This window comes from Lissotriton helveticus, chromosome 5_1 (assembly GCF_964261635.1).
Source record: "Lissotriton helveticus chromosome 5_1, aLisHel1.1, whole genome shotgun sequence".
In the NCBI taxonomy this organism is placed as follows: Eukaryota; Metazoa; Chordata; class Amphibia; order Caudata; family Salamandridae; genus Lissotriton; species Lissotriton helveticus.
The window spans coordinates 1,218,078,874-1,218,093,658 of record NC_136065.1 but is presented as its reverse complement, the minus strand read 5'-3'; the positions used below and the strand labels follow the sequence as shown (position 1 = coordinate 1,218,093,658).

The 14,785-nt window shown below is 40.6% G+C and overlaps 1 protein-coding gene across 1 annotated transcript in view; it reads right to left on the bottom strand.

The window, feature by feature from the left end:
• Window positions 1-14,785, bottom strand: part of PLPP4 (phospholipid phosphatase 4) — a 745,038-nt gene that overhangs the window by 330,793 nt on the left and 399,460 nt on the right. The gene's annotated exons all lie outside the window — the stretch shown is intronic.

Below are 14,785 nucleotides of genomic sequence, written 5' to 3'. Positions count from 1 at the left end.
GACTTATATTGAGAGAAAGTGTATTTTTACTAATTGATTTTATCTGAATTTTATCGCTGAGCTCCAAATGGCCGCTTTTAGCAAGAGCCCTTGTCTGTTCAAATGAAAATTGTCTTCGATTTTTTGCTGTGTTGCTTGCTAATTCGCATTAAACACTAGTTGGACTTTAAACTTCCCCTTGGGTTGTGTTTTATTTCCAACAGATGTTAGCAGCAAAACAGAGCAAAGCCAGTTTGCCTTATGGAAAAAAGTGTAAGGGCTGTAGGGCTACGTTCCAGGGTAGTGACCATGGCTTTACTAAAATGGCTGTCCGAATGATAATCAAGACGTTTCTTCTTCTGCAGTGTCAACAAATAGAAGGCTTTGCTTAGACGTTGGTGGTAATTAAGGACCTATCAGGAAATGGCAACTCCTCCTTCTCTGCCCGCCATGATTGAACCTCTATGCTAGGAACTGTCCCCATGCAGGGTCCCAGGCAGAGCAGCATCTGTCTCCGGCTCCGCCATCATGAGCTGGGCACTGACAGTATGCCTCCGGCTCAGTGGGACTTTTTCATTGTCGTCATTGATAGCAAAAAATTCACCAAACACCATGGGGACAAGATAGTATTCAGAATGTCGCACCTTCCACTCCAACCCCTGCATCCCCATCAAAAAGAACCCCTACACCTCATTCCAGCTCACTGAAGCAGGTGTCAGGTGCTGGGCCTTCACTATCCACAAACCTGCAGCTGGGGACAGCGCCGGAGGGGCGCCTCGAGAGAAGAGCACATTTACTCGTTTTCAAAGCAGATTATCGTGTGCGCTGCTCACTTGATAGAGCAGACACCGGATGGCGCCGCTCTGCTTCCCGCGCTCCGCCGCGGGCGCCGAGGACAGGCGGGAAACATGACGGCCCTGACAGGATATCGAGCCATCACCCGGTGACGGCGCGCGCTCCTCACCGGCAGCGAGGGAGCGAAGGGAAGCAACGCCGAGGGTGCACTGTTCCTCCGGACAGACGAGGACGGGACGTGGGCTCTTTCTGCTGATCCAACCTTTTACCTGCTGCGTTGTCTTGATTTAACATTACCCTTCCAACAGAGGTGTGCCGCGAGCACACAAGGCTATTGTGCGCGCGCGGGAAGGGGAGCGGCCTCCTTGTAGTCATGCTGATGCTCCTGTGTACAGCAGTGCAACTGCAATCATGCGGTGTGCTCATGTAGAACGCTCCAGTGCCCTAGGGTCAAATCGCGCTAAATAAAACTGCAGAAAAACTGGAAAACATCTTTCTTTCATCCTGTGTGCTGTAGCCGTGCTATCACGATGCTGCAGACATGATGTGCACGTGACAACGCAATGTCAATCTTACAGTCATGCTTTGATTGCACACATCTGTCCAACAGTGATAAAGCCGTCTGAATTGTAAAGCAATGCAAAAGCAACCATGCAGTCATGATGCCTATGTAGCAGTGCAACGGCAAACATGCAGTAACGCGGTGTTTGTGTCAGTGCAATGTAAATGGCAATGCAATGACATCCGTACAGAGTCTTTCTGAGCCATACTGTCAAATGGTAAGGATGAAGCAATGCTCGGTATAGCCAGGGTCACTGAAATTATGTGCTTCTGCAGCTTTTTTCACACAATTACGGATTTGCCGCATGAGCCACATAATCCATCATGCTGCTACATAATCTGCAGATTATGGTGATGGTTACATTCTGATGATTAGACAAGAACAGAAACCAAAGAGGAAAACGTTGTTATTCAGCATGTGGAAAAAAGGCAACCACCTTATTGTAATATTTTAATTAATTGTCACAATATGCACTTCATAGCAGATTCTTGTTCGCAATTTAAGTTGATAGGTAAAATAGAATTAGAATTTTTCCACCATTTGACATTGGAAGAGTCACACATTAAATTGCTTGTGCATGGAGGCAAGAGAGCTGAGGTTGTGGGAAAGTTTAAGGCTAAATTTGAGTTTCAGAACTATTGTACTCAAGGTGAAGTTTATGTAGTGAGGAATGTACAACATTTGTTAGGTTGGGACAATCAAGGAGACCTCAATATAATTCTTGATGCCAATCACCCTGATTTGGTTATAACCAAAGACACGTTACTAGCTTCATGTTTAAGTGCTGTTACTGTGGAAAGTTATGTTGTTGGAGGGAAATTGATTGACAAATATCCAATGTGTTTTGTGATCGCCACAGAAAAATGCAAGTTTTTAAGCATCGCATTGTTTTGAAGAGTAATGCTGGCCTAGTCACACACCACATTTGGTACCTTTGTGGTTAAGACATGAGTTGAAGGAGGAACTGGAAAAACTGTGCTCACTGTCTATTATTGATCCCTTTGAGGGTTCCAAATGGTTGTCACTTGTGGTATTGTCGGGTAAGGCTGATCAATCGTTACGTTTGAGTGTAGATATTCATATTCTCAGTTGCCATATTTGGGTGGACAGCCAGTCACACCTAATATCAATGAAATGATGGAAACCTTGAAATATGCTGCGGTTTTTACACCATTGTATGTGTCTGAGGTATATAATCTAATAGAGTTGCATCAAGACGTTAAATAACTCACTTAATTTGTGACATCGGAAGGTGCCTTTCGCTATATTTGTATGCCGCTTGCCTGGCATCTGTATCCTCCGTGTTCCAAAGGGGGATGGATTCTTTGTTCAGAGAAGTTGAATAGGTAGAATTTGTTCAGAGAAGTTGAATAGGTAGAATGTTTCCAGAATGACATATTCATTTTTGGCAAGGATAAAGGTGAACATGATTCCAGGCTGGAGCAGGTATTAGAAATGTGGAAGCAGAGTGCAATGACATCAAGTGCAAATTTGCCCAGTTAGGAGCTGATTATATTGGTCATCATGTGTCTGTCAGTGGCATACAAACTAAGTTAAAAATCTTGAGTGCTACAAAGGATGCACCTTCACCTCTGGATAAAGATAAACTAAGATCCTTATTACGATTAGTAGAATCTTATGCCAAGTTTATCCCACAGTTTGCAAGTAAAATAACTATTCTTCAAGAACTATAAAAGAAGAATGTCAAGTATGTGAGAGCAGATGAGTGTGAAAGGATTTTTGATCAAATCAAAAGAAGTATACTGTCTGACCAACCTTTGAAATATTTTGTCTCTAATGATATTAGCATTGTTGTACCAAACTATGAAAAGCACCGCCAACAGAATTTTTTAATCTCCACCATGTGTGGTTAGTAAAGTCTAGAAGCAAAATTGTTTCAAAATGAAGGACGCTGTATTTGTGAATGCCAAAAAAGTTCAAGATTCCTTTAATAATCCATATGAAGTGCCAGCCAACGCGTTTCGTTCCGTCAAGCGGAACTTCTTCAGGGCTGTAAATCAAAAAATAAAACATACAAAAAACCCTAGTGAATTCCTTCAAAGTAACATAAATACACACATGAAATGTTATAGAAAAACATTAAACATTAGACATTAGACATTATATATACAAAACGAAACCCAAGTTAAAAACATTCTTTTCGAATAAAAATGCAGCATGTATGAATGCATTATTTTATCCCTTTCTTTGGGTTCTTGTGCTGCACAATTAGATACATTGACAATATCATTATACACTCTCAAATAATCCAAAACAGATAAAGAAAAGCAGAAATGAGAGTAAGGGACCCATTCGTTGGGTCACATATTAGAAGTTTAAAAAACAGATCCACAGGGATTTCTGCATTTGGTTTTCAATTATCAAAAACAGCGTCAATATCATTGTGATCATCTAAATCTAAGCTTAAAACTGCAATCGTAATTCCGCACCAAACATTTGCATATCCAGACAGGTTTTATCAATTTCTAGTATCAGTAATATTTGTTTATTTAACCATATGGTCCCAGAATACTCTTCCTAACCTTATCCACATCTTGAACAATGCTTAAAACCTATTTCCTAAGGTCCACCTGTTTGGGATAACTCTTTATCCCAAACACCACTAGGGCCAGCCCCGGCCACACGCAAAAAGAACAGCAACTCCCTCCACATTTATTTCACATGGTTGCGGAAGTCACACAAAAGGAAAGAAAACACATGTTCTTCCTACCGCAATGAATATCATCAGCCGTATTTGTCTTCCAAATCGCAATATCGAAATTGGATACAGATCAGTTCCCTCAATGTGGGTGATTGATAAGCGGGCAGCTATTTCGAAATATCTATTCAAGATATGATGTTCACCTAGGATTGTATCAAGTGAAAATACATATAAGGGCAATGTTAGGTCCCACCTTTTTCTACGTGTACACATATTTTATAAAAAACATTTTAGCACTATCCACAATTAGAATGTATAATAATAGTATATAGTTCTATACCGTATGATTTCAAAGGGTATGTTTCTTGGAAATTATTCCTATGTCTCCATCTTGGTTATCGATGTATTTTGATAATTTTCTGAAAGGCACTAACCTAAAAGATATATATAATCATAATGTAACTGATTCCAATATGTGCTTATTCTCTACATTACTAAAATTACTCTCTTAATGCCAGTAAAGAACTCGCGTGGAATATTGGCAATGTAAGTCACATGCCTTAGATAATATAACGTGCACGTCCTGCACCGTTACTTGGTCAGACTTCTAAATCCTCAATGTGACTCACAGTTTCCAATTATTTAAGGCAGTAACCTAAAAAATCAATCAATATAGGTGTTCATGGACCACAAGAGAAACTCCGCTCACAATACAAGTCTAGAATGACATGCATTTCCAAAAAACATCGTCTATATCTGCCCGATAAGAGTAGCACAAAAACGACCCCCCACATCGACCCCCAGTAACCGCATACGAGTATCCACAGGACATGTATAATGTCCCCATTGTCAATATCACAGGGCATGGCACAGAGGCGTTGTCGACCAACACGAACAACATAAGGAAGAGCAAACGACAAAGAAATTGTAATTAGCATTTCAAGGGAACCCGCTATTATGAGGGCAACCCGCCTTGGCAATATTATTTTATTTAAAGTCTCCCAAATGCCAATGATGTTATATAGCACCTGCCTGTCGGGGTCAAGTTATGGAACCCCCAGGCGGCGTGTTGATAATCCACCCGCCAACTCCTTTCCCGCAGGAGTTGCGAAGCGCCCTCCCTTGACAAATCGTGGGAACCCGCTATTTGACGGGCAACCCGCTTCGGCAAAATTATTAAATTTTAGCGTGTCATAAACGCAAATGATTATATATAACTCTTACCTATCAGGGTCAGGTATTAAAACCCCCAGTCGGCGTCTCGATAATCCGCATGCCAGATACTTTCCCGCAAAAGTTGCGTAGTGCCCTCCATTGGAAGGCTTTAAAAGTAACCAATCCCGATCCACGTGTGAGTGACGCTAGGTCCCACAACTTTTGCCACTATCATTTCAGCTAATACGGGCGCCATTTTAAGCTAGTCACCCAGGGCTCACGCCAGTTCTATTTTCTATGTTGGCCTCAATAGATTATCGATAATGTCTCTGAAATTTATGCAATACTTACACCGAGTTTTTTATTTTTATACAATTAAGTTTAATTTATAAAGCGCAACAAAGTATTTTTTATTGTTCTTAATTTATAAAACGTTACGTTGTTTCTACCGGTTCTGTTGGATTCGAATACACTAATTATGTTGTGTAAAAGACTTCAAGAATTGTTATATTCATGATGCAAGCTGGGGGTCACGTAGCTTATGGTTGTGATAGACCTGTTGTATAGCTCTATTCGGGGGTAGATAAATATGGTCTACTTAACTGATGATAATATGTACTTTCGAAGATAGGAGAGTGTCACTGCTATTCCACGTGAAACCGGGCTGGCAACATAATGGCTGCAGACAAACAGTCCAAACGTGATCATACCAAGGTACCATAGATGCCTTCGGAGGAAACACCACAAATATGTGCATTGAATCCTCACAAGGCATCGCGACTCATATACAGTACTTCATTAGTTATCATTCATTTAAGGGGCAAATAGTGAAACAAGGCAAAAATGTACTGATACAAGGAAAAATATATATATATATATATGCGCATCCCCAAATTCGAAACATGGGTACGAAAGAATGGACACATATTCAGATTGCTCAAACAAGAGTGAACTAAAAATTGTTGTTTGCAGTTTCACTGGTATCATGTTGGCAAATTTACACTTGCACCCTAGTTTATTGTAAAAAGTGGTGCATCTCCCCTTCTGTATTATGGCCCATTTCCACACATCGCAAGCGACATATCCAAGCTGCCTCCCTTTTTCTTAGAGTGAGTTCACGATTACCCCCCCTCGGATGCGGTGGTATATGGTCAATGCCCTGAAACCATATTGTCTTATTGTCTTTGTGATGTTCTTGCATATGATAGGCCATAGGGTACTTTAAGTCATAGTTTTTCACAGCTCGGGTATGTTCTTGGATCCTTAGTTTTAGTGGTCGCATAGTGCTCCCAACGTATATTTTTTCGCATGCGCACCCAATAACATAAATCACATAGCTCGTATTGCAATTTATATAGTGCCTTATTTCGTATTCTTTCTCACTGTTAAATTTGAACTTTTTTGTTTTATTCTTGCCAAGGGGGCAGATGTTACACCCTCCGCAAGTATAAAAACCGTTTGGTTTTGTTCGCATCCATGTACCTGGTTTGTTCCTAATGGGATAACTGGGGCACAAAATATTCCGCAAAGTCCTACCTCTCCTAAAGGTGACTCTTGGCGTCTCACTGATGTCTTCCTTTAGGTTGGGGACCTCACTCAATAATTTCCAATGTTTCCTCAGAACTTTAAACACTTCCGTGCTATTTTGTGTATATTGGGTAATGAAAGCCATACTGGATTTGTTCATCTTATCATTTTTCTTCGCTTTCTTGATTAGAGTATTACTACGTGTTACAGTCAGAATTCTCTTTTCAGCCTTATCTATTGTTTTCCTGTCATAACCTCTATTGGCAAATCTGCTTTTGCTGTTTTGTATAGCATCCCGAAAATTATTTTCTTTACTGCAATTACGCCTAATGCGCACCATCTCTCCATATGGAATATTACGGATAGTGGAACTGGGGTGCGCGCTTGACGCATGCAGTATGCTGTTGCATGACGTGCTTTTGCGATACAAGTTGCTTTGTATTGTGTTGTTTTCTACATAGAAGAGTATGTCCAAGAATTCTATTTGATTGTGATTTGATTTGACTGTCAATTGTATGTTATAAGGATTATCATTCAAGTAATTGAAGTACTCCAGTAATTGTGCTTCACTCCCTTTCCATAGCATTATGATGTCGTCAATATACCTCCCCCAGAAGATAATCATATCCATCCAGGGGGAGGCATATTTGCCCCAGGCATGTTCTCGTTCCCACCACCCCATAAAAAGGGGTTTTTTATGGGGTGGTGGGAACGAGAACATGCCTGGGGCAAATATGCCTCCCCCTGGATGGATATGATTATCTTCTGGGGGAGGTATATTGACGACATCATAATGCTATGGAAAGGGAGTGAAGCACAATTACTGGAGTACTTCAATTACTTGAATGATAATCCTTATAACATACAATTGACAGTCAAATCAAATCACAATCAAATAGAATTCTTGGACATACTCTTCTATGTAGAAAACAACACAATACAAAGCAACTTGTATCGCAAAAGCACGTCATGCAACAGCATACTGCATGCGTCAAGCGTGCACCCCAGTTCCACTATCCGTAATATTCCATATGGAGAGATGGTGCGCATTAGGCGTAATTGCAGTAAAGAAAATAATTTTCGGGATGCTATACAAAACAGCAAAAGCAGATTTGCCAATAGAGGTTATGACAGGAAAACAATAGATAAGGCTGAAAAGAGAATTCTGACTGTAACACGTAGTAATACTCTAAACTTCTCGTCTCGTTCCCACCACCCCATAAAAAACCCCTTTTTATGGGGTGGTGGGAACGAGAACATGCCTGGGGCAAATATGCCTCCCCCTGGATGGATATGATTATCTTCTGGGGGAGGTATATTGACGACATCATAATGCTATGGAAAGGGAGTGAAGCACAATTACTGAAGTACTTCAATTACTTGAATGATAATCCTTATAACATACAATTGACAGTCAAATCAAATCACAATCAAATAGAATTCTTGGACATACTCTTCTATGTAGAAAACAACACAATACAAAGCAACTTGTATCGCAAAAGCACGTCATGCAACAGCATACTGCATGCGTCAAGCGCGCACCCCAGTTCCACTATCCGTAATATTCCATATGGAGAGATGGTGCGCATTAGGCGTAATTGCAGTAAAGAAAATAATTTTCGGGATGCTATACAAAACAGCAAAAGCAGATTTGCCAATAGAGGTTATGACAGGAAAACAATAGATAAGGCTGAAAAGAGAATTCTGACTGTAACACGTAGTAATACTCTAATCAAGAAAGCGAAGAAAAATGATAAGATGAACAAATCCAGTATGGCTTTCATTACCCAATATACACAAAATAGCACGGAAGTGCTTAAAGTTCTGAGGAAACATTGGAAATTATTGAGTGAGGTCCCCAACCTAAAGGAAGACATCAGTGAGACGCCAAGAGTCACCTTTAGGAGAGGTAGGACTTTGCGGAATATTTTGTGCCCCAGTTATCCCATTAGGAACAAACCAGGTACATGGATGCGAACAAAACCAAACGGTTTTTATACTTGCGGAGGGTGTAACATCTGCCCCCTTGGCAAGAATAAAACAAAAAAGTTCAAATTCAACAGTGAGAAAGAATACGAAATAAGGCACTATATAAATTGCAATACGAGCTATGTGATTTAGTTATTGGGTGCGCATGCGAAAAAATATACGTTGGGAGCACTATGCGACCACTAAAACTAAGGATCCAAGAACATACCCGAGCTGTGAAAAACTATGACTTAAAGTACCCTATGGCCTATCATATGCAAGAACATCACAAAGACAATAAGACAATATGGTTTCAGGGCATTGACCATATACCACCGCATCCGAGGGGGGGTAATCGTGAACTCACTCTAAGAAAAAGGGAGGCAGCTTGGATATGTCGCTTGCGATGTGTGGAAATGGGCCATAATACAGAAGGGGAGATGCACCACTTTTTACAATAAACTAGGGTGCAAGTGTAAATTTGCCAACATGATACCAGTGAAACTGCAAACAACAATTTTTAGTTCACTCTTGTTTGAGCAATCTGAATATGTGTCCATTCTTTCGTACCCATGTTTCGAATTTGGGGATGCGCATATATATATATATATATTTTTCCTTGTATCAGTACATTTTTGCCTTGTTTCACTATTTGCCCCTTAAATGAATGATAACTAATGAAGTACTGTATATGAGTCGCAATGCCTTGTGAGGATTCAATGCACATATTTGTGGTGTTTCCTCCGAAGGCATCTATGGTACCTTGGTATGATCACGTTTGGACTGTTTGTCTGCAGCCATTATGTTGCCAGCCCGGTTTCACGTGGAATAGCAGTGACACTCTCCTATCTTCGAAAGTACATATTATCATCAGTTAAGTAGACCATATTTATCTACCCCCGAATAGAGCTATACAACAGGTCTATCACAACCATAAGCTACGTGACCCCCAGCTTGCATCATGAATATAACAATTCTTGAAGTCTTTTACACAACATAATTAGTGTATTCGAATCCAACAGAACCGGTAGAAACAACGTAACGTTTTATAAATTAAGAACAATAAAAAATACTTTGTTGCGCTTTATAAATTAAACTTAATTGTATAAAAATAAAAAACTCGGTGTAAGTATTGCATAAATTTCAGAGACATTATCGATAATCTATTGAGGCCAACATAGAAAATAGAACTGGCGTGAGCCCTGGGTGACTAGCTTAAAATGGCGCCCGTATTAGCTGAAATGATAGTGGCAAAAGTTGTGGGACCTAGCGTCACTCACACGTGGATCGGGATTGGTTACTTTTAAAGCCTTCCAATGGAGGGCACTACGCAACTTTTGCGGGAAAGTATCTGGCGTGCGGATTATCGAGACGCCGACTGGGGGTTTTAATACCTGACCCTGATAGGTAAGAGTTATATATAATCATTTGCGTTTATGACACGCTAAAATTTAATAATTTTGCCGAAGCGGGTTGCCCGTCAAATAGCGGGTTCCCACGATTTGTCAAGGGAGGGCGCTTCGCAACTCCTGCGGGAAAGGAGTTGGCGGGTGGATTATCAACACGCCGCCTGGGGGTTCCATAACTTGACCCCGACAGGCAGGTGCTATATAACATCATTGGCATTTGGGAGACTTTAAATAAAATAATATTGCCATGGCGGGTTGCCCTCATAATAGCGGGTTCCCTTGAAATGCTAATTACAATTTCTTTGTCGTTTGCTCTTCCTTATGTTGTTCGTGTTGGTCGACAACGCCTCTGTGCCGTGCCCTGTGATATTGACAATGGGGACATTATACATGTCCTGTGGATACTCGTATGCGGTTACTGGGGGTCGATGTGGGGGGTCATTTTTGTGCTACTCTTATCGGGCAGATATAGACGATGTTTTTTGGAAACGCATGTCATTCTACACTTGTATTGTGAGCGGAGTTTCTCTTGTGGTCCATGAACACCTATATTGATTGATTTTTTAGGTTACTGCCTTAAATAATTGGAAACTGTGAGTCACATTGAGGATTTAGAAGTCTGACCAAGTAACGGTGCAGGACGTGCACGTTATATTATCTAAGGTATGTGACTTACATTGCCAATATTCCACGCGAGTTCTTTACTGGCATTAAGAGAGTAATTTTAGTAATGTAGAGAATAAGCACATATTAGAATCAGTTACATTATGATTATATATATCTTTTAGGTTAGTGCCTTTCAGAAAATTATCAAATTACATCGATAACCAAGATGGAGACATAGGAATAATTTCCAAGAAACATACCCTTTGAAATCATAAGGTATAGAACTATATACTATTATTATACATTCTAATTGTGGATAGTGCTAAAATGTTTTTTATAAAATATGTGTACACGTAGAAAAAGGTGGGACCTAACATTGCCCTTATATGTATTTTCACTTGATACAATCCTAGGTGAACATCATATCTTGAATAGATATTTCGAAATAGCTGCCCGCTTATCAATCACCCACATTGAGGGAACTGATCTGTATCCAATTTCGATATTGCGATTTGGAAGACAAATACGGCTGATGATATTCATTGCGGTAGGAAGAACATGTGTTTTCTTTCCTTTTGTGTGACTTCCGCAACCATGTGAAATAAATGTGGAGAGAGTTGCTGTTCTTTTTGCGTGTGGCCGGGGCTGGCCCTAGTGGTGTTTGGGATAAAGAGTTATCCCAAACAGGTGGACCTTAGGAAATAGGTTTTAAGCATTGTTCAAGATGTGGATAAGGTTAGGAAGAGTATTCTGGGACCATATGGTTAAATAAACAAATATTACTGATACTAGAAATTGATAAAACCTGTCTGGATATGCAAATGTTTGGTGCGGAATTACGATTGCAGTTTTAAGCTTAGATTTAGATGATCACAATGATATTGACGCTGTTTTTGATAATTGAAAACCAAATGCAGAAATCCCTGTGGATCTGTTTTTTAAACTTCTAATATGTGACCCAACGAATGGGTCCCTTACTCTCATTTCTGCTTTTCTTTATCTGTTTTGGATTATTTGAGAGTGTATAATGATATTGTCAATGTATCTAATTGTGCAGCACAAGAACCCAAAGAAAGGGATAAAATAATGCAGTCATACATGCTGCATTTTTATTCGAAAAGAATGTTTTTAACTTGGGTTTCGTTTTGTATATATAATGTCTAATGTTTAATGTTTTTCTATAACATTTCATGTGTGTATTTATGTTACTTTGAAGGAATTCACTAGGGTTTTTTGTATGTTTTATTTTTTGATTTACAGCCCTGAAGAAGTTCCGCTTGACGGAACGAAACGCGTTGGCTGGCACTTCATATGGATTATTAAAGGAATCTTGAACTTTTTTGGCATTCACGAATACAGCGTCCTTCATTTTGAAACAATTTTGCTTCTAGACTTTACTAACCACACATGGTGGAGATTTAAAAATTCTGTTGGCGGTGCTTTTCATAGTTTGGTACAATATTGATTTTGCCCAAGGAATTGGGATATACTCTCAGGGCGGGGAGTATTTGAAAATTGCACGCTATTCGAAAGATCCAGTATATATAAATAATGGTGATATTTGAGTTGGTGCTCTGAAGGTGTAAAAGTGGTCCACTGCCCACATTTTTGTGTAAAAAATGATATTAGCATTGTAATGACTGATGCAAGCAATGTTGGCTTAGGTGCGGTATTAATGGAGAAACATAGTAATGGAAGGTGAAGAGATAATTGCTTTTGTGTCAAGGGCTTTGTATGGAGCAGACGCGACATACTCATCTACTGAGAAAGATGCTGTAGCATTGTGCTGGGGGTGGAGCATATAAAAAACTTTCTGTGGAGCAATAAGTTCATTTTATGCAAAGCCCTTTGTGGATTTGTTTAGCACCCGTGAAGGTGGAAAAGCTTTTCCTTGCATTCCCAAGTGGCAGTTTCATGTGCAGGAATTCCAATATAAATTGGAGATGGTGTCAGCTGTAAGTTATTTTGCTGTGGATTGTTTATCTAGATTGTCATTGAATGTCGAAGAAAATCAGATTGATGACAACATGGATCAGATGGACATTGTTTGGTTGGTAAATATGGTCAGTAAAGTACGGAATGGTGCATTATTCAAGAATGAATGAGTGCAGTATATACTAAGGCTGATGATATTTTGTGTGAAGTGATGGAAATTGTTGTATGTGGCTGGCCCATGATTAAAAGTGTGAAGGAGGAGCTTGTTCCATTGGTGAAAGTTGGTGATGAGTTATCATTGGCTGATGTAATTTTGAGGCAAAAGGGACTTTTGGTTATACGTATGTGTTTGCGTGGTAAAGTACTTTCCCTCACATATAGAGGTCAGGGAGGAATTAAAGTGCTAAAACACAGAATAGGAGAAGACTTTTAATGGCCAGGTTTAGATAGGGCAGCAGAGCGTTTTGTCAGAGATTGTAATGCATGTGTCATTAGCGATAAGACATAGGTGACTGTACCTTCTATGGTTATGCCCATTAATCCTCCATCTATGTCCTGAAGAAAACTTGCGTTTGGATATTTCTGGTCCTTTTGGAGTCTTAACAGTACCTACAAATGTGCAATGATACTTATTGATTCTTTTTCAAAGTAGCCAGAGATCGAAATGGTTGAAAATGTGTCCACCTGTTCTGTAATAGAATTCCCTTGCAAAGTATTTTTACAATAAAGTTATCCTGAAGAGCTAGTAAACGACAATGGTACCCAATTGGTGCCATTGGAGATGAGAGAATTTCCTCAAAAATCTGGAATATGTCAAATCAGGTTGTATCTTTATAATCCTAGGAGTAATGGGTTGGTGCCGATGATCAATCATGTTTTAAAAGATCAGTTGCAGTTGGCATTAGTAAACAGCATAAACTGGATGCCACTTGTAACAGATATGTTGTGGGCTTTTAGAGTCCCAGGATGCTTGTTTCTGGTCCAGGGAAGACGTGGCTTGGCAGTTCGGTCTTGACTGTTCCCATGAGACACAGGGTCAGACTGATTTGCATATAGCTGGGTCTGAACTGGGGTGGCAAAGTGAGCTAAAGAACAATGATGAATTCAACTCAGATCTGTGACTGGGGGTGAGTGTCTGAAATGTTTCAGCGCTCCGTCCATCATCTCCTTGTGTTTGCTTTGTTTGCCTTAAGTTGGCAGGGTATGCCCAGACGTGGGTCCCTTGCTCACTTTGCCACTGGATTCAAGCTAGCCTGGCTGATGAGGGGTGTTACCCCGAAACCGGACCAGGATTCTTGTTTCCGGTTCAGGGAGGACCTGGCTTGGCAGTTGGGGCTGGACTGTTACCATGAGGCACAGAGTCAAGACTGATTTGCATATAGCTGGGTCTGAACTGGGGTGGCGAAGTGAGCTAAAGAGCGACGATGGATTCAACCCAGATCTGTGACTGGGAATGAGTGTCTGAAAGGTTTCAGCGCTCGCCCATCATCTCCTTGTGTGTGCTACACTCTAAATAAGGGCCTTGATTTTCAGGGTCCGATTTAGAGGAAAGCAGTAATTTGAAACCCACTAATGAAACAACAGATTCTAAGCCTGTACTTCTGCTAATTTTACCACTGTATTTGCCGCTGCTTATGTGGCAGCCATCCCGTCACTAGAGATTCTTCCAGCTAGGGTTGCCTTAACAGCATTATAGGCCCCCGGGCAAAGCAGTGCACTGGGCCCTGCCTACACAGCCTCTCACAGGAATAAAAATGTTTGACGGAAAATTAGTGTTAAATTCTGGTCTGCATGGTACCTCTATGCTCATAAGGCCCGCGGGCAACTGCCCAGCGTGCCCATTCGTTAAGACAGCACTGCCTCCAGCTCAGTCAGTGGGTGCACTCTGGTTCAGAGGTTTTGCTGCTATAAATGGTAACGAAGTATCATCCTGATCTAGAACGACTGATCTGTACCATTCATGGTGAGGTCACCTCTGTGAAAGACTGCTACTGATGTGCCAGGCCTTCAGCAAAAGGCCAGTATAGTGTCTCAAGTTTCTGGAAAATAATCACCAGTGAGACCAGATATATGGGCACTGACCATGTACTCTGTGCTGGATTTTGTGCTGTGATGGTGGTGAACTTTAAATGTGATGAGGGATTGAGGGAAAATCAATCAGCGTCACTTTAAATCAGACCCCTTAGC